The 24,943-nt window shown below is 39.4% G+C and overlaps 1 protein-coding gene across 12 annotated transcripts in view; it reads right to left on the minus strand.

Moving 5' to 3' along the window:
* The window catches only part of LOC132332309 (poly(rC)-binding protein 3-like), a 497,066-nt gene that overhangs the window by 379,413 nt on the left and 92,710 nt on the right, over positions 1-24,943 (minus strand). For all 12 annotated transcript variants that reach the window (XM_059856598.1, XM_059856608.1, XM_059856569.1 and 9 more), the window contains exon 2: positions 12,897-13,034. The gene's annotated coding sequence lies outside the window, so the exon portion shown is untranslated. The remainder of the gene's footprint in view (positions 1-12,896; positions 13,035-24,943) is intronic.

Raw genomic sequence — 24,943 nt, forward strand, 5'->3', positions numbered from 1 at the left:
TCAACACAGGATGATGTGAGCAAGACAAAATACCTAATCCTAAGGTCTTTCAACACCGTCCATGGAATTTCATTCCCTTTACATTTCATTGCAAAACCAGCATTTCTATGCATTGTGAATGCACATACCACAGAAGAGAATTGTCTGTCCCACCTTGGCCCACAGGCTCTGGACTGTCTCAGCTGCATTTGCTCCTCTTATCCATCTCCCCTCTCTGTATCTGAGCAGCTCTGAACAGACATTGTCTGCAACAAAGGAACATGCTTTCCCTTTCCCCAGCAAAGTGAAAAGTGTATCCTAGCCTGAACTGCCCTCCAGTCCTGAAGGACTAATATTTCTTGAATTAAGGACCAGCCATTCCTCTGGGTGAGGAATTCTGCTTTGGGCAGGGGAAGAGTGGCAGGCTAGTCAAATTTTAAAGTACAAGTAGACTCATTGGGTCTTATGAGCACCACTGACTACCAGGACTGTGCTGGAGAAGGCACTTTTCATAGCTTTGTACTAGCTTTGAGCATCTTCCCTGATACAGTGCTTACAACGCTTGCAGACAGCTGTGAAGCATTTCCAAACAGGGCATTACAAATAATTCTGAGTAACTGTCATTCAGTAAGACTTTACAGACATTGTTGCCTCCTTAGAAAAAAGATTGATGGAGAACATTAAATCGATACAATCCAAGCCAATCCTTGGCTTCAGTGTGAGATTGAAAACCAGGCTTCAAGCGTTTTGAACACCTTTGTACTTTCTTCAAGGTCTGCAGAGCACTGACCAAGCTTGAAAATTCTTGAGCTGCTCTACATCCTCAATAATATTACTTGGATATTATCTAGTAGGTGAGATAACAGAAAGCACTTTTCTACTAAAATCATTAAAGTGAAGGTTTTATGCTGTCTGGAGTCCTCTGTCTGCCTCCCTATTCCTTGATAGCAGCCAAGTCCTGCTGCCCTGTCTGACATCTAATAGGCGTCATAAAAAAACCCAAATGAATTTCCAAGAGATTCCTGTTTTGCCAACATTGAACCCCCACCTTCAAGTCTTTGAGAAATTCAAGGTTCTTAACTTTTGCAAGATTAAGAGCAGAATAAGCCCTCCGAAGCAACTGATTCAGAAATATAGGAAAAATAAGTCCATTTAGTACAAGCAGGTTTTAGCTTATGTCTCAGTCATAAATTAAGAACTGAGATGTAGTAAGATTGTATTCGAGTGGGTTCCTATGCAGCCATAGATATCAACAAGAATTACCACTATAAACCAGGAGCTAATATGCCACTCAGAAGAAGTAAGATTATTCTGGTAGAAGACAGAAATTCTCATCAATGCAAGCCACCTTAGGCTTCAATGGTTTTGAGATTTAGGGTGTAATTCCTTTTATCTGAAGTTGGATGACTAAAATAGGTCTGTTTCTCTACCTGTTTCTTTCTAGTGACAGTAGACACAGCCCAAGGTGGCCACTTCCAACATGGATACAGGGAGAAAAATGAAACTCCCCCTACTCAAGAAGTCTACAAGCTAACAAGCTGCAAGTCTAATAAACTGTCTCCATAGGAGAGCCCAAGATGTACCAATATATGTTTTTATATTAGGAAGCATCAATACTGTAGAAACTCTTGGAATAGTCATTTTGAAATGCTGACTGGTAATAGTTTTACACAGCCTAAAACAAGAACAATTTAACAAATGAAGAAAGTAGACAGAACACCTAATTGAAATTTTCAAGCAACAAAACCTACCTCTCCACCACACTCACCTGAAAAGACACATTTCAAAGACCTTAGTTTGTCAACTCTCACAAAAATAAAACCTGAGGAAGTTCCACATGCAACAAAGAGGGAAAACCATTTAAGATAAAGGGCAATACCAGCAGTAAAATAAATATGAATAAACTATCTTTGAACTTGCCTTAGTAAAAAAAATTAGAAGGCATCTAATTTCCACAGAAACTCAACTACAGAATAGCCAGCCTATAAAAGGGCAAAGAACCCTGTTAAACTGAAGATAAGCTATGACAACCTTCTCAGAGAATTGTATACTACTGGAGCTGTATTGGCATGAGGAAAGGCAGGATTACTTAGGAGGTCCCTTCCAATCCTATGGTCCTGATTTGAATTTCTACTAAAGAGCAAAGGTCAAGCTGATCAAAGAAGTGACAGTATCTAGGAGTCCAACATTCAAGTACTGCTTGAATAACTTCAAGTCTCTCCTCTTCTTCCCCCATCTCAACCCTCTCTGCCTTCACCATACCCTAAGACACTAGTGCCAGGGAGACTAAGCAGACCTGGTGTTTTCTGCAATTAAATCACCTCTTTCCTAATAGAAAAAAAAAAATGAAAAAGACAGCTTCCAATCCCTCTTCCTTCATTTAACACAGAAAGAATGCTATACAGCCATATAACAGAAAATAACTTAAATACATCCCAGCACTACCCTTACTAATGCACTATATGATACTTCATTTAAAAGTTGAAAGACAACACAGTTGTTTTACCACAACTCTGGTAAAACAACTCCTTTAGGAAACTATACAGTATTATATATATTTACCATAACCAACAATCAGATATAATCTAGGAAACACACACATTTCATTTGCAATGCAGGTTTACCTTACCAAAAGGTTTTGCTTGTCTCCCTTGAGCAGAGCTGCACAGCATAAAAAACCTCAGTGCTGCCGGGTAGGCACCAGCTAAGAACTGGCTGTAATGAGAAGAGACATTTCACCTGGGCCATACAGGAAGGTTCTTCTCCTCTTTGGGAGGATAATCAAGTATCAGAATTAATGAAAGCAAAGCAGCAGCACCTCTGAAGGTGGCACTGACATTCAGAAAAATGGATCCCTAAGGAAATTTTCTAGGCAAGACTGTATACTATATAACAGTATATGTTACCTAAGTAAAATAAAAATATAAAACAATTGCAATCTCTGCACAGAGGTCTGAACTACTACAAGAGTAGTAATACAAAAATATTTCAGAATAAAAAGGATGAATGTTGAAACAGCAACTTTTTTTTTTTTACCCCACAAACCTCAAACCTACTCCCATATCTGAAGAGCAGACAGCACCCAGAAGCATGCCTGATCTTCAGATCCAATGAGATTAACTCGGGAGAGGGCTGCCATGCCACTGCCACTCCTCTTGGTGCTCCCTGCACTGCTCTACACCATGTTCAGGAGGGAAGAGGCAGGGACTGGAGGTGCCTGTGGTTGGTTGCATGAAACCTGCACAGAGAGATGCACGTGCAAGGGTTCCTGGTAACAGGGGTAGAAGATGCTCTTCTGTGTGGAAAAATGCAGAAAATAGCTCAGCTATGGTCTGGCAGGGAAGACAGGAGTGTGATGGGACCAGGGAATTGTGGGTGGCTGCTGGTGGGAATAGGAGTTTTGTGTGGTGTTAGGGTGGTGGATACCACCACCAAGGGGATGTGTTTGTGCAGTGCAGCTAAAGTTGTTTAGAGTTCCCATTTGACTAAAGGGCAACTTTCTTCAGGCAATTGCTGATGGAAAAAGTCATTATTCAATGGAGTAGGAAGTGACTCAGGACAGCAGTCACATTCTTTAACTAGTTTGGGTGAAGCCAGATTGATTTCAGTGACCAAAGAAAGTCACATTACTTTTAGCCAAACTCTGTGACAGAGAGCAACAATGATTCAATCTGTGTTGTGGCTGAAGCCTTGACTTAGTGCTCCTGTGAGAAGATGGTAGTGCAATGTTTGTGTGAGCTGTAATTGCAGGGGGAGTGTGTTTGGATAACTAACCTCTCACTAAGAGGCTCATGGGGGCAAATCACTGAACCCAGGCAACTTACCAAAATAGAAAAGATGAATAGGAGTGGCTTATATGATCCACTCACAGCTTGAAGTTAGTCCAGAACTCAAAGAAGACTGCATTGACATCAAGTGAATCTCATTATGAAGAAAGAATATGGTGTTATGAATGGGAAAGGATGGGCAAAGTATCCCCTCCAAAATGTTGCTGAGCTGGATGAGTAGGTATATAGTGAATACATAGGTTATTTCTGAATGAATGATTTTTCAAAAATTACACATTTAATGTTTTCTGAGATAATAAAAGGAATCATTGCTGCTCTTAGCCAAGTTGTTCCCCCCTAATTGCAATACCTCTGCTATTAGCTAATTCCCCTGGCCTCGCCAGCTCTCACAGTAATCTGAACCTAGTATAATGTTTTTCATTTTGGCTTTTTCTGTAGACAAAATCAGGAGCATTTCCTTTCTGACAGTATGACACAGGCTACAGACAGCCTGGCGCCAAAGCTTTCTAAAGATCAATATATTTAATGCATTTAAAGTCAGTATGATCTCCCAGGTTAGTCCTGGGTTGCTTGAGGGAAAAGAAAGCCAAAAGGCTAGGGAACACGGAAGATATAGATTTAATATTTCATTTGCTTATTTAAGGAGCTGTCCATTTTAACAAAAACACTATTTAATTTTCAATTTAGAGTATTTTTCTCAAAAAGTTTTGGTAAGCATGGAGAAAAATTTAATGTATTAAGTGGAGTCAGATACACTGAGACACAGGCTGGTGGGAGGTTTATGTGCATAAAGACAAAAGAGTGAATAAATGGCAAAGATTGTGGGAACAAAAGTATTATCAGTCCTATCATAACAATTTTCTTTCTTCCCATCTCCCAATTTTTTTTTCACTTGAATATTGCTTCAGTCACTCTGACCTTTCCCACTGGCTTTCCTCATTTACTTAAGTTCCTTCTCATTTGCATTAACCACCAATTTTTATTGCTCCAAATGATTATTTTTGCTTGTTGATAAGTTTTACTGCCTCTTAAATACAACAGCCAGAGGCAATCACACAAGTGAGAAAACCAGTCATTGTCCTATGAAGTTCACCAGAATTGTTTTTCTTTCATTCAGCCTCAGAAATTCCATAGGGACTTCCATTTACCCTACCTACTTCCCACCTTCCACTCCAAAAAAGTGTCTAACAGGAAAAAGGGAATGTGTCTCCCTAAAAAAGCTGCCATCCTTTTGAGTCTCTGTTCACATGCATTAAAAAAACATTATTATATATATTAAAACTTTAAAATATCACAGAGAAATTGCTACCTTGCTGTCAATCTTCAAAATATACTAAATAATGGTACCCCAAGTTTGCAGTATGTCTTGCAAAGCAGACAAAGCATTTTTGTTGCTAACAATTGGAAGAGCAACTTAATAAACTTCAGTTCTGTGCACAGCACTGGGCTGCCAAAAACAGTGAATGAAATCACATTTTCCACCTTAACACACTATTAACTACAAAGCTCACGCACACACTGCTTTAAATGCAAATATTAATTATTTCATGCTAATATTTTAGCAAGAGGGAGTGCAATTATTTCATCAAAGTAGATGCAGTGGGAGGTAAGCAAGAAGAAAAAGCTGTTAGTGGTTTGTAGGAAATAAATTTAGTTTTCTCTTGTATGGATTAGGTGGTTAGAAAGAGAAATGTTTTCTTTCTGTTACATCAAAAGGCCTGTGACCTTTTGGTAAATTCCAGTACACTTGGGCTTCCTCCCTAAATCCAGATTAACTCAATAATATTTGTGAAGTGTTTACACTACTTTTAATAGGATTTTTATTGAAAATCTGGACATGAGATTCAAAGTACTTCACACAATCATTCAAGTTAACATCACTTATTTTGCTCTCTGAGTGCATCCCATTCTGCTAAAAGTCCTCAGCCTTGGAGTGTTATAGTGCTACAAAAGAGTCATGTTATGAATTCCAGGACAGTTTGACTGCAGCAGCTCTTGGGAATGGCATTTTATTCCTTTGTAGCAAGTATATGCTATATATTTCTTATATATGTATAATCATATAAATTATATCATCTGGGTACAGAAGAGTAGAACAAGAGCAAACTAGAGGAACAGCTCCAGGTGTTTTGCATTGTTGTCTTGTGCTTGAAATGGCAGAAGCCAGCTGTGAATATTTCACCCTGGGACCAGGTCTGCCTGATGCCATGGCAGAGGTGTAGGGCAGCAGCCCAGCTCCCTGAGTGTCTCTGCCTATCCAGTCAAATTGCACATGCTCTGCTGCATCCAGCAGCTTTATGTGATTCCTATCAAAGTTCCTAAAGAACTCAGTGATCAAAAAAGTGTTGATCCCCTCTCAGAAAAACTGTCTGCTTTGGGCCCTGAGGCTTTTGTGCCTTGAGGTTCTCATGATGGAGAAATCCAGCCTGGAAACAAGTAAGCAATAAAAATTTTCACATCAACTCTCTTCACAATGCTAACTCTCTTCTACATCAATCAGTGAATCAGCTCTTCCTAACTGCTTGCCCCCTGCTACTCACAATGCACAACAGAATATATGCATTTTAGAAAACAAGCACCATTTCCCTTGTGGCTATTTTTCCTTGTGACCTAGAGAAAGCAGTTTTTGCCCAAGTTTTCTGAAGGAATGGCTGTAACATAACATAACACTTCCATGCTAAAACCGCAAAAATGTGTACAATGTGAATAAAAAAGGACCATTTCACCTAAACAGGACTTCAGTGCATCTACATCACAGGCCTCAAAGTTCACACGGTATTTCCTAGTCGATGAAAATATCTGTTCTAGCTCTCAAGTTTTAATATGGCATATGTAGCACTGTAGCATCTAGGAAGTGCAAACAATATGGCTATAAACTCCTAAGAAGGGATGGGCAAGGAAGGAGAGGGTAGTCCTGTATGATAGGACTATCATACAGGGTTGGGGGAGTCCTGTATGATAGGAAGTGTTTCTACTGTCTAGAGCCCTATGATGGGTTGAATGTTTATGAATGTTTAGAGGGAAGGCCAACAGGGTAGATAACCTGGTGGATATCCTGTTATAGACCATCCGAACACTTACAGAATATAGCAGGGAGGTTTACATTGTACACCAGGAATATTTTTTCACCGAAAACACTGGTGTAAGTTGCCCAGGGAAGTCACCATCCCTGGAGGTATTTAAAAGACATGTAGATGTGGTGCTGAGGGCCATGGTTTTGTGGAGGACTTGGCAGTGCTGGGTTAATGGTTGGATTTAATGACCTCAAATGTCTTTTCCAACATTAATGATTCTGTGATTCTAATACTGAGTCAGGCAGAGAGCAGAAAATAAACTCTGCCTCCAAATTTTGTACTCTTTTATATCCTAATACTGTATGTAAAATTCCAGTACATTCCACTGGCATAAGGACCAGAGGCCAATTTCCTTTCTACTGCATATTGGAATGGCTCAACCAGTTGACTTCAAATAGCCCATGCTACTTCATTCCAGTAAGGAGATTGCCCCAAGGGTCTTGCTAACACTTTTGATCATAAACACTAAAAGGGTAGTAATCCTCAAGCTCAAATGAATTTACACACTAGGTTTCTATGGCTCAGAGGAAGCAAAAGCTGTTCAATCTACTGTGAAAAGCAGGAATTTGTCTAAAAAACGAAAAAACCAAACAAATAGTGTTGTCAAAATATGCATGTATATGAGGGTTCCAAAATATAAATTATTCACTTCTAAGCACAGAGCTAAATATTATGGATGGCAGCCCATAGCAGTGCTTCTCTAGAAGCTTCTCATAAGGAAGGCAAATCCTGAAATCTTTAAACAGTGACTCATGCAAAGCTAAAAACCCACTGAAGCCACCAGGACCATTCACCTTGCAGTGCGGTGACCTCTAACTCTGCTTCACAGTGCAAGACTAGAAATCTCAGGCATCATAAGGGGTAACTGTTACCACACTTATTTTTTGTACCCATAAAATGAGTTACACCAAGAGACTTTAAATAACAGCAAGATGTGAATCACAGAATCACAGGATTGTTAAAGTTGAAGGGGACCTTTGGAGACCATCCAGTCCAACCCCCCTGCCAAGGCTGGGTCACCTAAATCAGGTCACACAGGAATGTATTCAGGTGGGTTTGGGATGTCTTCAAAGAGGGCAACTTCACATCTCCATGGGAAGTCTCTTCCCTGGGCAGAGGGTGCTCTGACACCCTCAATGGAAAGAAATTCTTCCTCATGTTGAGGTGGATCTTCTTGTGATTTTATTTATGACCATTGCTCCTCATCCTGTCACTGGGAACCACTGAAAAGAGGTTGGCATCATTCTACCGACACCCACCTTTAAGACACTTATACACACTGATGAGATCCTCTCCCAGTCCTTTCTTTTCTAGATTAAACACCCCCAGCTCCCTCAGTCTCTCCTCATAAGAGAGATGCTCCAGACCCCAAATCATCTTTGTGGCCCTCACTGGACCCTCTCCTTTGCCTCCTGGGCTGAGGAGCTCAGAACCAGACACAGCACTCCAGATGTGCCTCCCCAGAGCCAAGTAGAGGGACAGGATCACCTCCCTTGACCTGCTGGCCACACTCTTCCCAAAGCACCCCAGGATCCCACTGGCCCTCCTGGCCACAAGGGCACTGCTGGCTCATGGCCAGCGAGGCTCTCAGGTCCTTCTCTGCAGAGCTGCTCTCCAGTGCATCACAGCCCAGCCTGAGCTGGGACTTAAGGTTTTCCTCCCTAGGTGCAGGACCCTGCACCGGCCCTTGCTGAACCTCATTGGGTTTGTCTCTGCCCAACTCCCCAGCCTTTGAATGTCCTGCCGAATGGCAGCACAGCCCTCAGGTGCATCTGCCACACCCCCCAGTTTTCTATCATGAGCATAAGATGGTACAACACAGTACTTCTGTAGGCCTAGATTTATTGCACATATTTAATGATAATTCTGAAGAGGAGATAATAACCAATCACTAATTAAGTCAGATATGACGAAAGCTGTTATGAAATTTTGACCGACCTCTGATTCAAATGGGGACTGCAATAGCAGGGAAAAATGCCAGACAGCCAATAAAGGTCTGGTGATTGAGTAGAGCAACAGGAACTTCTCATGTGGATTGCCAGATCTTAAACTAGTTATTATAACTCAGGGAAAAAAATCACAAATTTAATGTGAACAACTCCTTTCCTAAACTAAACGCACATCAGCTCAAAAGACATCAATATCAGCCTCAAAAATATTAAGAAAGCTAGTACTGGAGTTATGGCTTCTTCTAACTTCTTGGAACAGCATTTTCTTGCTGGTTACCTACCTTAAAAATAAACAAACAAACAAGACCCAAACCCCAAACCAAACCAAAACCAAACCAAAAAACCCAAACAAACAGCAATGAAAAGGAAGCAATAAGAGCTGAAAAAATATTTCAGCAATGAAAATTTTTCTCCAAAGATAAAGAGACATACTAAAAACAAAAGACAAAACAGAAGTCCTTTTTTTACATAACCATTTCTCAATAAAAATTATTTTTACACTTTTTATTCAGCTACTATTTTGTAAAGATCTCATGGAAGTTTCTACCATTCTATCATTGGAGAGCATTAAAAGAAGTGGCCCCAGTGTTTTCAATGAGACAATATGAAGAAACATAATAATATTACAAAATGGTTAGGAGAATGTAAAATACAATATTTTCAACAGAGCATAATTAAACTGTGTTCAACATTGCTGTAAAGTGCATCTATAAGTCATAGTTAGGTTAAAACAGTGAAAATGCCAACATACTTTTTCTGCTCACTTTAATAGTACTAGGTGAAATTAACAGGAATGTGAACTCAAACTCCCAACCAGAAATAAAATTTAAGCTAGTTCATCTTGCAATAGGCTAGAAACAACACTTGTATGAAGTTACTGTAAGACAGAACTCTTAATATCATATGTTAGTAGAGAAAAAATCTTATTTTTTTAAGTAGGTCCTTGATCAAGAGGAAGTTAGGAGCACATAAAAATTTACACATTTACATAAGAAAACTGCCACCAAAAAATTCAATTCTCACTCTGTCTTTGAAGTCCCACAAACAACTCCACCTCAGCAACAAGATGTTCCAAGTTCAAGAGCCTTTGTGAGCCTTCAGCAACACCTAAGTCCCAAAATCTCAAATATGGCTTATTTTCTATGGTGCAGCTGGAAGAAGTAATATCCTGTACTACACAAGCATAACTTGGAACACTCACTTGAGTGTGAGGAATCCCATTTCCAGGCTCTCCCCACCTTGGGGCAGTATGGACACCGCCTTTCCAGCAGAACTACAAGCTGTTTTAGAAAACAGGATCTGGGGCTCTTTTACTAGACATACTACAGTCCTGCCAGAGTGAAGTTGCAAATTTCATGCAGCTGGAAGAAAGGAGAGAGAGGAAAGCATAGCCCAGTGGCTGGGCAGCTTGGGAAGGGAGGGAAGAGCCATCAGTTTCACACAAGCAACAGGGTCCCACATATCTGTTGGGCAGCTGTGGTGAGCACAAATCCTGATGAGTCCTTTTATAAAAAAGTCCTGCTATGGAGACCTACCTCTGGGGAAGGGCCCGGACTCCACAGCCTGTAGGCACTGGACTCTGGTCAGCATTTGCTAAGGGCTATTTCAAGGCTCTTTCTGCTGCGTTTGCAGGTTTCCACCCAATTCTGGCATGCACTACAGAGGGAGATTGTGTGTCCCAGCTCCATGTCTTTATTGAGCCTTCCTGGGACTAGCTACTGAAGACACCTGTTTCAGCCCTAAATATGACAGCAGAGAAGAACAGAGGCTACATCCTGCCCTTTGTTCTCACCACTAAAGCATTGCTGGCCCAACAATGTAAACACGTCACAATTCTCCCACCAGCTGCAGTGGGAAGTGTATTGCATCTTCTGTGCTCTGATTTAACTCTCCTCTGTATCTTGCAGCTGAGAACAAAAGTATTGTCCTTGTGACAAATTTCCGTACTGTAATAATACAGCCACTAAGAACAATGAAGGGAAGAAAAAACACAAGAAAAGAAGTGCATTACTTAGACAAAATAATAAACCATAAATCACTACAGTGACAAGATTAATTGTGAAACCTCTAATTACACATTTAATCATTTGCCAACATCTTATTTTCTTGAAGTAATGTTCATGAAGCTTCAACAAGATTTGAATTTGAGACTGATTTCATGTGTGAACTGCAAAAGCAATGCAAATAGAAATGGTTTAAAGACTCAAAAAATGTATTAACTTTAATCTGCAGCTATGCTGACATCTTACTTGATTGCTCTCAGTCACACTAGCCCTCATTTGTGTCATTTTGACACATCGCTGTGTCAAAACACATCAAACCCACCTCTATTCCACAGATATGATATAAAATAAAGTAGAAAATTAAGGGGCAAATAAGTGTCTACTTAAAAAGCAAGATACTGTATTAAAACAAGAGACTAATAACATTGTGGAAGAAGACACTGTTATTTGTGAAGTGTGGACAAATCTGTGCCCCCAGGCTGTATCTGCTCCTCTGCCTTTTCCACAAGGAGGCAAGAAACAGCTGCTAGAGCAGAAAAGTGTCCATCAGCATCTGAACACCTTTTCCTATGGATTTCAGAGCCCAGAAACAGAGAGCAGGGCTGGTTGCTGCTGTTGGGTTCAGAATGGCCAAGGGAATAACCTCATTTCTGTAAAAATTCTGTGCACCAAAGTCATCTTCCAGCACACTCAGAGGAGTACTTACTAAAAACAAGGTAACCCAAAGCACAACAAAAATAGCAAAATTCTCCTTCTTCTAACTGGAGCATAAGGCAAAGTCCAGACAACCTTTGCATTTAGACAGATGCCCTCAAAGAATGTGGAGTCAGAAAGTGCACACTTTCACCAAAGTCAGGATATTGCTTATATGCTAAGAAAAACAGCCCAATATACTGAACACATCATCTAATAGGAATTGTAAAGGCACTGTTGTACTGCTAGGTTTTGCTTCCCCTATAAGAGAGCAGTTGGAGTTGAAGGAAAACCCCTGGAGTACCTTTTATTTAGTTTTATCATGTTGTAGGCTTTGGTAAATTGTCTTATGGTTCCTAGCCAGGGTGGATCTTCACACAAAACTGTAATTTTTTTCCTTTCTAAGAAAAAATTTAGACTGGGCCTGGGTTGCAGGGAAGATGGGGTTGCTGTACTCATGCTTTTCACCCCACAGAGGGGACCAGAGCACATGGGACCTGGCCAGTGTTTAGGGTGCAGAAATGTGCAGGAGCAAATACAGGGGGGAAGCATCAGCTACTCCAGTGGAGGAGGGCAACATTTTTATTATGTCTTTTGTCTTTTGTGGAACCAGACAACCACCAGAGCTCTGAGGTAATTTTTGGGTCATATTTTCTTCCGTGTTTGTCTATTTCTATTTGCATCATCCTTTTGAAAAATAAGTCATCCTCTGTACATGTGGCTCTTGATTCCCTTAAATTGGTTGTTGGTACTTGACAGAAACCCTGACTCTGCTGTGAACTGGAGGAAATGCTCCAGAACCTGCTACAGTCTCTGCTTCTACCACCTTTTGGAACAGGCCAAGCCAGAAGGAAAAGGGGATCATTTAATCAGGTTCTGACTATTACATAAGCCTACTGCATGTCTGCTTCTCAGCTAAGTAATTTTTTATTATTATTCTGTTTTGTAAACAAGAAAAATTTGCTTATGAAAAGCAGGGAACACAGGCCCACATCCATAGCAATCTAAGTCAGCCCTGGGAAAATGAGTTTCCTTCCTTTCTTTTCTTCTTTGGATCTCTTTATGAATCATGAGGAGTTTGGACTGATTCAGTAATAGATATTTCTGTTTCTCCTACCACATTTAAAAATGGCTTTGACAGCACAGCACGCATTAACCCCCGCCTCCCTATACAGAACTGCCTGCCCATTAAATCCACATTCAGTGCTTAAACTGAAAATATAGGAGGTATTTGGCTTAGTACATCTGAATGCATGTGAGGCACCAATGTCAGAGTCCTGGAAACGACACATTTTGATCCTCTTTTTCCCAACAGTTACTGGATAAATAATTCCTGAGGCAATGCTCAAAGCAGGCTCACTCCTTGTGTGCCTGACAACACATGACTGAGATGCCAGGACATTTACTCACCCTGCCAGCCAGATGATCTGTAGGTCTTCGGAGTTTTTCTCTCTGTCTCTTCTCTAGTCCACTCCTGCATCAGGTTCCTTAGAGATATGGGACAGCCAAGTGAATTTACTTTTCTTGCTCTGGGTGTAAGATAGTTACCTGTGACAGAGAGGATAAAGAGACCAAATGTTGAGTATGAAGGCGCTGGAACAATAATTTCCATAATTCAGGTAATTCTTACCTCCTGCCTTCAATAGTAGCCAATATTGAGGAATAAAAGCCCCAAGATTTAAAAATAAGCAGCCTGGAGGAATTACTGTTTAGTAAGAGCCTCAATTTTTTTATGACACCTTTTTTAGTTGTAGAGAAATTATACATGTGAGTAGAGTTTTCAGTGTTTTAATTAATTCTACTGGTTGACAGATCACATTTCAAATAGATACATTTAGTTAGATGCATTTACTTTTAGTTTCTATCTCACTGTTCAGATACTACAATGATCTGTTCTGAAATATCAATTCAATCTCACCATTCTACACCTATTCTCTTCCCTGTAGTTTTTCTAAGCTATTTTTTCTACTGTTTTTCACTCTAGAACATTCAGCATGAAGATTATTCACTGGTATTATGGCTTTTTTAAAAATACCTATAGACCTTTCCTCTTTAAGGATAAACTGCTCAGACCTAAATATATTTCAAAACTGTGACCAAGCATTTTTGTTTCTCTCTTTTCCTCCCTGTACCACCAAGTGAGCTGAGGGACACCAGTTCAAAGCCAAAAATGATCATCATCTATGTCACTTTCCTGCTCCATTCCCTTCAAAATTCATCTGGTAAAGAGGTGGAAGAGGAGACTTTGGAACACATGCACAGGTCATATTCTCTACAACCACTGGACCTCAATAGGTCAAGGAGAGAAAAGCAAACATGCAACCCCCAAACATGCTGCACTTAAGAACATTCTAAAAAGCAGAAATGGGTAAATGTTTATCTTTGTAAAGATCCCCTGAATACTTTTTTCTGTTTTGTCAACTGAATAGCCAAGATACAGAAGTAACTGAGGGAGAAAGGAACCAAGAATAGGTCATTATTTAATTGCCTCACAGAGTCTAAAATACAAAGGACTTTCACTAGGGGTTACTTTGGAGGTAAAATTGGAAACTTCTCTTCAGAGAGTTTTCTATTAAAGGTCATGGGTATCAAAATCTATGGTCTCACTTTAGATCAGTTATAAAGTTACTATAAATAAAGTCTCCTATATGGCACATTGTCATTGATTCCCACTTCAGTGTAATCAGCACTGCAGACACAGGAAATTCCTAAAATAAACAGCAGTATTCTCTACTTACTGCACTTAAAAAGGAGTCAGGAGCTCTGCATTTATATTTTAAGATATTCATTACAATAAGTAATTCATTGTAATTTAAGATATGTATCATACTTGCTGTAGAGCAAATTATTCTATTATCTTTTCAATGAACAAATGTACTGTATCAAAATAGAGTGTAGGTATGACAACAGTAATTCATAGTTTATCACAGTCTTTACCATTAAGCAAATTAAGTAATTTTTGCTGAATTGTTTCTTGATAATAAAAATGTGATAATTTGCAAGCAGTAGTGTTAGCATTTACTGTTCTTAGAGCTAGGCCAGTGTCTTTTTGACAATTTTAAATACATCAAAATATCTTTCTTAGATAAAAACAGACCATACAGCTGGAAAATATTGTGCCTATTCTACTGAAGCTAGTGAAGAACTCATGTGGTAACTCCTCCAAAGTTCTGGGCAAAAAACCCCAACAAAAATAAGTAGATTAAAAAAAATCAAAATAATGTAGTAAATTTACTTACATGCAAATTAAAAATCATACTAAAAAAAAATCCCTTGTGGAAATAGATCTTTGTGGAAATAGATTGTTTTGATATCTTTCGCCTTATCCTATATATCTTGCTGAAAAAGATTTGGGAGTATGAAGATGAGAGTAGGAAGAATGACATGAAAAATATAAAATATATATTTGCATCAACTTTTTTGACGGCTCCAACTGAAATGTGTCTCCTGAAACGCAAGACAGCAAAAGGGGCCCAGAAGAGGAAGCTGCTTTCTGAAAACAGCTCCCCCAGTGCACTGGGCCCTCCCAGGTTGCCATGTGGGAAGTCATGCAGGCACAGCAGATGGACAGCACAGGATGAGAAGGTTGGGAGGGCTACCTGGGAGCAATGCAGAACTTCCTTGTTCTGGACTGCTTGGATGAAACTGGGCAAGCCAGACCTCAGCTGGATTTGACACTGGTGAGGAACATGAGAAACAACCAGATGGACTTCTAGGGGAACAAAAGGAAGTCTGAGAAATAGGTTGTTGGGAGAGGCTGGCAAATCTCCATCCTTGTAGATACTCCAAATTCAGCAGGACAAGGCAGTGAGTGATGTTATCTAGTTTTTTCTTGCTTAGACTGGGACATTTATGATACCCTCCAGAGCCCTGCAGAAGTCTATTCTAACAAACAAATTGCTGTGATTCAATGACATAATTTAATTTGCCTGCAGTTTTCTTCCTTGTGAATAAAAGAAGGGTGAACATAAGAAGAAAAGCCAGACAGAGTAAAAAGTAAAATTTTATCTCATATTTAATAATTTTGTCAAAAAAGAATACTGAATTTGAACACCAAAAAAAATGCAAACAAATTATTAGACTACTACTAATTACAGATTTATTTTACCTTTCACTCTCTTTCACCTGTATGATTTTTTAAGCCATTCACCTTGTTCTGCTTTGTTCCTTCCACTGAAACTAAGTGGCAATACACAGGACATGGAGATTTTGAGTCCAGCCTTCACAATCAGACTTGTAGGGTTCCTTCATTTCATCTGATATTTCCCTGAGCAGAAAACTTCCACTGTAGCATGGGATGGTACCAGACTGTAGGCACTATAATTTTTCCAGGTGCATGGTCCATCTGTTTCTCCCTCTTTGCCTCTTCATGTTTACCCAAAAAAGTGCAAGAATTTAACACCATACACTTTTCAAGCCTGAGTAAGCAGCTTAATTATTCAGACAAAATAGCATTGATTTGAAAGTGTCTGAACAAATGAAATTCAGGCTTGCCAACCTCATTGAGGAGGACAGCCAACCTGCTGAGGGAATTTCCAATTGTGTTACTTACAGTTCTTCTTTCTTTTATTTCAGGGTCATTTTATGCAATTCAGAGCAAATTCTGGCAAAGCAATCACACAGCTGCTTTTCTAATCAGAAGAAACTTTGCTAAGCAGGCAGAACTTCAGCTTGTTCTGAATTCAAGAGCACCCAAAGACAATACATGAATCGGGGAAGTTGACAGCTGACAGTGATAAAAAAATAAAATAGTAGGCTCAATTCAGCACTCACTTTAATGAATGGGACAATTACATCTGTGAATGAGCTACCCTTAAACATGAAGTAAATATCACACTCTATTGTTGACTCCTTCTTGGACCATAAATTCCAGTCTCCTTAATGTCATTATGTCATCCCACAGGCTCATTTCTTAATAAGCCATGCCTAGTTTTCTTCAGTATTTCCAAGGGTAAGAATTTAGACAATGGAAAGTCATCTTCCACAGTAATCACTTTTATCATAGAGTCATGCTACAAAATAGAGACCCTATTATACTCCATTTACTAAATATATACAGGAATCAACTTCTTGGGCTATAAATGGACAGTATTACTCATTATGTTATTTGCTATAATAGTTGAACACCAGTGAGTTGCAGATTCAACAAATATCCAAAAATGGCTATGCAAAAAGCCCTAAAATTAAGTTCTTGACAGATAATAACTAATGCTGTACACCCCTACTTTTTATGTTATGAACAATATGTACACTATATTTATGCAGAAGAAACCAGTATTTAAAACTCTTACATTTATCATAAAAATAGATTTTATTACAGAAAACAGTGCCTTGCCATAAGAGATTTGCAACTGATTAAAAAGGATGGCTTGTCCTAAAACACTTACATGATTGCATGCAAAGAAAACAGATGGTCTGTGTAACAGTAATTTGATTTCTTCCAGTAAACATTACTCATGATATAGAAAATGCTTATGCTGATCTACTCCAGAGTGATGTGTGCGCTTTGCCTCTCTCTTTAAATGAAGCCTGTAATTCTGTTCAAGAAACAGCACTGCAGCTCTTGTTTCCCAACAAATCAAATAAAATCAGGTTGTCTAATGCATCATTCCTCACTTAAGAGCCTGGCAACACAAAGATTAATTTTAACTTTTCACTCTCCCAAAAGTGCTTAACATAATGCCATGCTCCCTACTCATTTAGTCCTTTTTTGTAACACTTCTTCAGGACAAAGAAAATAATACTATTTCTACTTTCATCTCTGAGAATAAGCCAAAATTCAATGTTTAATCTCTTCTGCTGCATCTAACATTCTTCTCCTTTATATAACTGCAGGTATACAAGGAGGGAAAAGTCTTATTGGTAAGCCTTCATCAGTCTACCTCAAATTTTGTTCTATCTCTTGGGTCACACCAAGAATGCTGCTCAGGGAAATTCAGCACCCACATTTCCCCTACTCAAGCTTTCTGCTTCTCAAACACCAGATGAAAATCTGCTTGCCTTTGAAAGGCAGACAACCCTCCTGGGGTTGTTGAAATCACAAAAGTTCTTGGGAACCAAACCATGTATGGGAATTCTGTCACTTGTTCATATGGGATAATGGTCTGGGGTGATAAAGGGTTTGTGTTGCCTTTTACAGCTCTTTTTGCATGGAATGAATGTAGACAGGTCTTTCTCAAAGGCACAAATTTAACCCCTAAGAATGCATCCTTATACCTTTTCCTGTATTTCACAGGGACTTCACACCTGGGTATGTTTCGTCATCTGCAAGTAATATTCCTGCTGGAATGTAACCCTATGTGTCATTATCTTGTCTTGTTTCATTACTGTTGCTTCACCTGACTGGCCTGGACTTATCCCAGCCAAATGAAGTAAGGGCACAATCCTATTAAATGCCTGCTGGGAGCAGCCTAAGCTGCTGCTCTTGTCAGTGGGAATTAAGGGTTCTCAGCACATTGTAACAGGTACTCAGACCCTTGAGAAATTGGACCCTTAATTAGATATTCCCTCATGACATTGCGTGATTATTTAATGTTCTGACAAGATGCCTCAGCAATCTCACAGGCCCTGAATTAACTATCCTAGAAGAGCTCTTTGCCAACTGCAATTCTGTGAAACCTTTGTCATGCTTGGCCATGGAAGCAAATTGCATTTTGTGGAGCATATGAAATGATTTACCCAAGGAATTGGCTGAATTATATATAACATGAACTATTGGCCAGGCTTGACATGTCCAGTTTTAAATAGCTGTTCTTTTTTTGTCCCTTTCCTCTTCCCTTGTGTGTGCCCTGCCCTCCCCTCTTCCATGCACACTTTTTATTGTCCCACTTGCTGGCAGAGCTCAGCAGCAGCAGCAGCAGCAGTCCTTGTGGCGACATGGGATGATTCATCACACAATCTACATGAGGCAGATTAATACTGCCAGAGCAGTCCCTTATTATGAATTTCCTTTTCTGTGTCTGGCTCATCTGCACTATAATATTTGTTACTCACATGTAAATTTTCAGCTTAAGCCTATCCATCCAGGGGCTGCTGAAGTTTTTTAATCTACATTGAAAAGTTTTAAAAAAAACCCAACAGAGTAAACATTTCTGCCTTGCAGCTGGCGCCATGTTATCAAACACATCAATAAAAGCTACAGTAAGCATGAAAAACAAAGCATAAACAGACAGAGGAAGTGCTCAATAACATAGTATATCACATACAAATGCACAAAACAATGGTAATCTTTTCATCATTCCCTATGCATATCAGCTTTAGGCACAATCACCTCGGGGAAAGGGCATAGCTGTAAATGTTTTCCATAGGATTTTAGCATTCTGATTACCAAAGATTGCTCAAGTGAGCAAAATTATGGTGATTAGCAATCAATACTCATCTCCAATCCACTTTGTAGAAAAGGAAGATAGAGAAGTATTTGGACCACCTACCCTAAATCCTGCAACATCCAAACACCCACCTCAGGCCCAAGGACTGTAGTCAGGGCATATCAGACACCAAAACTGAAACATGTGTTGCAATAAAAAATAAGAGAAACAATGACTGTCAAGAGAGGCATTAAATTACACTCCCAAGGTTGTGTTTTTAGTAAAAGTTTTATTAAACTTTGAACTTCTCCGCCCCTGCTTACTTACAACATACTTTATGAGACTGACACGAAGATATAGTAGCACTTGCATGCTCTCTGCTGTGGCTTGTAGTTTCTGCTCTTGAAACTGCTTTTAAAGAGGTGTATTCAAATTCACTTTTTTCAGTCACAATTTCTATTAAGTCTAAATCAAACAATTTGCAGAAAGGCAGTCTCTCCCACCCCTCCTCCCAACATGGCTCTTGCTTTACCTGCTTACATTTAAGGAGGTTTTTTCATCCTCATATTGTTAATATTTCCATCAACAACAATTTTTTTTTTTATGAGGCTTTAACACAACCTTAAATTGTGTCTCACAAGCACAATCAAACCCACTTCCACAATGAGGAATCAAACTTTAGATAAATCACTCTACCAATCAGTTTCAATGATAAAAAAACCAGGTCCTTGAGTGCTTTATGCATTCTGGCAAGCATCTGCTTTGCCAGGAGTGGATTAAATAACACTACCTCTATTATTCTAATAGTGTGGGAGATCATATAAAATATTTATATCATGATCTGCAGGCAAAATGCCTACTCTAAATTACGCTCCACAAGCTCAGCAAGATATGATATTGATAGAAAAATACCTCAGTTTAAATAATTGGGCAGTTTTAGTTATTCCTTATTCTATGAATCTCATGTAATTTTGCTGTTTCCCCCTTGGGAATGCTATCTATTTTAGTAAGTACTATCTTCCATGTTCAAGGGTTTCCTGTGAACTAGTACAAAAATCTCACCCACATAATACTAAATTACAGGGCAAAAGAGGTAGCTAGAAAAAAAAAAAAATGCTGTCAGTGCAGGTCAGTGTTCTGCCTGAGCTTCTTTATCACACATCTATAGGCTAACAGACATTTTTTACTACACAGCTATAAAGAAATTTTCTTAAGGCTGAATTTTCATCTGACTTCCAAATTTGCAAAAAAAGAAGGATTTTTTTATAATTATTTGCAGAAACTGTATTCACAAAGCCCCTTCTTTGTGGAACCAAACTACATTGCAGGAATAATTGTTGTAAATACCAAATATCATCTCTCTTCAGAGCTGTGTTTTTGGCTTTACTTGGATTACTCCAATTCTCTATGTGGTTATGTTAGACTGCTTTAGGATCACAAGCTCATTCTCAAAGAAGTCACTTTTTTCAGCTGGCTGAAGTTCTAACTTGAATTTTGCACATGAGAAGTACTACATTTCCCCACATTTCACAATTATACAGTGCAAGACAGTTAGTGTTAGATTCTGCATTGAGCTAAAGCAGTGTATGTGTGCTCGAGATGTTCTGTACAGACCCAGGACAATATGGTGTAAGAAAGAAGAGCATGAGCCATTCCTATGCAGAGTATTCCCTGGGTAGGTGCGTTTTCACTCAGTTTGGAGCCAGTAATGACAGCTCACTGAATCCGCACCTCTAACCCTTATGGTGCTCTGCTGAGTGTCAGCATCCTGGAGAGGAGTGCAGAGGGAAAGCGAAAGTTGCATACTCAGACTGTGCACTCTGCTTCCCCCTTCACTGGCAGAAGGCATCAAAAGCAATCCTAGTGCAGGTCCATGCAGCCTTTCACATGCTATGGGCAGGCATGGTCTTTGAAGATTGGTATCTCCGCTAACAGCTGAGGTCATCTGTAAAGGAGATGTCCAAGTTAATGGCATTTTTAGTGGCCTGGGGGAATCTTCTCCACAGGCTGTCACATGTGGTCTTGTCTGAAGTTAGATTCAATGACTACTGTGGGCTGGTCTTGCCCAGCTCAGTTCCCACTGTGCAATTTCTCTTTTTACTGCTGCTGATATGTAAGGTTCACCTCCTCCAGTGAATGGACATGCCTTGCCCTTCAGCTTTACTCTCATTGCTAAGGGCAGGCATGGACAAAGGCAGCAGGAGGAAGGGAAGCTGGAAGGGTTTTCCTTGGCCCTCTTGCTCTTGTCAGTTCTGCCTCAGGTCCAGCCACACCACTCGGCAAGGACAGAGACATGGCTGCAAAGATCATCTTTACCAAGGAGAAACAAGGAATAAAGAATTGCCTGTTTTTCTTAATGCCTCTCACTACATGAGTCTGCTCCTTTATTTTTGTCCTAGAAGGCCATGTGTATTCTATTTTCCATCTGTTTGAGGTGGGGCAGTTATCTTCTGTTAATTGGGCAGTTTTTCTTTATCTCTTCCACAAACCAATCCTCCCTCCGGGGAGACATCTGCTGTTGATGGGCTATTGAGTGTCACGGCATGACTGACAAAATAACATCATCCCATTGTGAGATGCTCTGCCCAGAAGGAGGAGCCAAGCATTCCTAACTGGATATAATCTGATATTTTGGGATACCAGAACAGCCTTTCCACTGGATTCCCAGAGGAGCAGCTGCCTTTTCTACTGGATTTCAGAGGAAGACTGTACCCTTCTACAGGATCACTGCTTCAACAGAACCACATGTGCCACTCCAGGAGGACTGCCACCATCATTCCAATTGGACTGCTACCAACACCCTGACCAACAGGGTGTCAGGTTGTATTCTGACTCTGTCAGTGTTGTTTTGTATTACTGCACTGTTTATTGTATTTTTTAAATTTTCTTCCCTAATAAAGAGCTGTTATTCCTGCTCCCATCTCTTCTCCTGAGAGCTCCCCTTAATTTCAAATTTATACCGATTCAGAAGGAGGGGTTTTACAGTTTACAGTTTCCATTTCAGAGGAGAATCCTGTCTTCCTTAGCAGACACCTGTCTTTTCAAACCAAGACAATTTTGTAGGCACCATTTACTGCAGTATCCTCCAGCACTTGCCCTCCTATATGTACCAACATATTTGTGAGTAAATATTTGCATTTCCCCTGACTGGTCTGATTTCTTCCCACTTTCTCAACCTGCCCCTCATACTGACCTTCATATTCCTACACTCCCACCAGTCCTTTTCTCCTTTTACTGTCTCCAGTAGAGTAAAGAAATACAGCTAGAAAAGAGATCAATGAACATACATAACCCAGTAAGAAGTCATTCTGTGTATTAGGTTTTCAAATGATATTTCAATACAAATTTATCACCTCCCTTCCAAAGGCTAGTAAAGCACTCAGGCAAATAGCACACTCTCTAGCCTACTGCTTTAATGATGCTTAAAATTCTTAAATAAAGCAGAATCAGTTCTCAATCATTCCAAGTATAGAAATCAGTTTTACACTACTTTTTTTTTCCAGCTACCATCAACTATAAATACACAGAAATTATCAAATTAATTTTGCTTATGACTCAGTAAATACACACAATAATACACTTCTCGGTAACTAGTTTTTATTAGAGAAAACAATGACAATATAATTATCTAAGTACATTAAATAATTAATTTTAGACTTGTCACATGACTGGGCCCCTAAAAGCACCTCCTTCACTATCTTGGACACATAACAAGGAACAAGAGAAAACCCTCCTGCCTGCTTAAGCAAGCACTTGCCCTACAGCAAAATGAGAAGAGCATCTCACATTAATGAGGGAACACTTCCCAGCAGTCCTGCAGAAGTGGCAAGATGTTTGATTTTCACTTCCATTTTACTCTAGATATGACTTCTTTCACTTGTACAGACATAACCTTAGCTTTAGTCACACTGTTGACTACTTCATGCTGTTTACCCCAGACAATAAAAAACGCAGTGTGGCTGGACTGCCCATTAGCCTGAGGCCTGTGTAAGAACTGCATTTAGTGTAAAATCTCAGGTAGACTCCAGTAGTCTGAGATTGTGTAAGTGAAAAAACAGCTGACCTTAGAATGTGCAGTCCCACAACAGGACTGCACTCAGATGTGAACCTGAGCTGTACATTTTACATTCAAACAGCTTTTTTCACATTTGGATGCTTTGCAGACCAAGAGGGCAGATATGAATTCAAGTCAAGCCAGGCACTCGGTTACTTTAGAGCATGTCCCAAGACAGAAAGGATGGTTAAAATTTTCATCTGCTCTTTTGAAGACCTGGTCAACAAATACAAAGAAGCAAATACAGATCAACCATGTGAGTAAGGACAGGTGTGTTAGACACAATGAGGAAAGGTATTGTGCTTTGAATGTCTTTGCTCTATGACCTTTGGTGACAAAATGTTGCCAGCAACTGGGATTCTCTTGATGCAGTCCTCCATCCCTGGCAAATTAAGAACAAGGTTCCCCAATAATAAGTTTAATATTAAAACTTGTTCAGAGAGAGTTTTTTTCAGGTTCTCACTGACTGTCGTGCTTGGCTTTATGGCTTGTCACAGCTGACACGATTTTTAATCAGAGCTCCTTTAAAAACACAGTGAATACATAATAATATCTGGAAAACTAGGACATTAAAACTTTGATTCACATTGCACTTCTCTCTCGTCTTATCATGCATTATGCATAGCTGTACTATATTTTGAAGGAAACTGCTGTGACGTGTTTTCAGTGTGAGATATATGCATGACTACAGTCCAGAGCATATCAAGAAAACAGGATTCTGATCTGTGGAAGATGTTCACATAATTAGGCAAAACTGCAATACAGGAACATTCTGCCCCAAACCAGAAATATTTTGGGTTGATAATGAACCAGTTGGATTCCACATTAACACAAGCATATTTTGTGGGAGTGATAGTTTCAGTGCCTCAGCAGCTCAGTGTCAAGGAAAATTAGTTTCCCCAAAACTTGGTTTTGCCATGTGAAGTCTGTCATTGGAATTAATCAAACTCCAGTTAGTATGCAATATCCATAGCTGCCTCCTTTTATTGTGTTAGTTTTGCTTTTTAAAGCAATGGTAATTATTGACAAATTGGTATTGACTCTGATCTCTTTAGCTGTTATGTAGATAAATTTTCATCCTTTTAATTTACTTGGCAGTGCTAATATCATATCCCCACTTTAATGATGTGACTGAATTTAAAGATTCATAAATTCATTACTACAGTACATATCAAGGTTAAAAGAGGGAGAATTCCCTTATCAGTATGAAGGACCCGTACAGTTTACAGCAATACTAGATGAAATTGCCCTTTTGTCTTTCAATAAGCAGAAATCTCCTGCAGAGGCAAATGTTCATAATGGACTGTTTAATCTTGACAATCATCTGAAAAGCATCTAATTCAATTAAAGCTTTAGGCCAAAGTGATCTCTCTTTAAACAATTAAATATTTATGTTAACACACATATCACTTAATTGGCATAACATATCAAAGGATATTAAATGATTCTACAGTGTGCAAGGACTAAAAATAGGGTCTAGCACAGGTTTGAAAGCCTTTTCTCTATTAAACACTAAATAAAAGATTGCAAGAGTGAGAAAGGGCATCAAAAATGCAACGATAAGCAAGAATTAGGAAAACTGAGAATTTAATGCTCATTAGCTCTATGCTATCACTATGCTAACTGCTGGCAGTACAAGCTGTATGACGAGACCCCAGAACTGCTGTGCTCACAGAGGCCACATTAGCTAATGCTGGAATTGAGGGAGGGAACAGGAGCAGAGATTAGAGAGCTCATAGACTCAACAGTAGGTCTGTGTATCCTTGGCCATTAATCATTGCTGAACACTTGGTTCCAGAGCTGTGCCAAAGAAGCTATAAGTGGCACAATGCAATCTATGTCAACATGAACGGTATAACGGAACAATATTTAACAGCCTACATCATCTCAACAAAGATCAAAAGAATGCATCACATTTTATTCAATTATCTGGCAGAGCCACACAGAATTTAAATAAAGCCACACTAATTGGAAACATCATTTTCAGGCTTTTTTATGCCTTCTTCCTAGGGAATTATAACATATCTGTGAAGGGGAGGAGGTGAGAATTTGTCTGAATAGTTGCTAAAATTAACTAAAATGTGCAGTTACAGGCC

The sequence above is a fragment of the Haemorhous mexicanus genome, chromosome 1 (genome assembly GCF_027477595.1).
Source record: "Haemorhous mexicanus isolate bHaeMex1 chromosome 1, bHaeMex1.pri, whole genome shotgun sequence".
Classification (NCBI taxonomy): Eukaryota; Metazoa; Chordata; class Aves; order Passeriformes; family Fringillidae; genus Haemorhous; species Haemorhous mexicanus.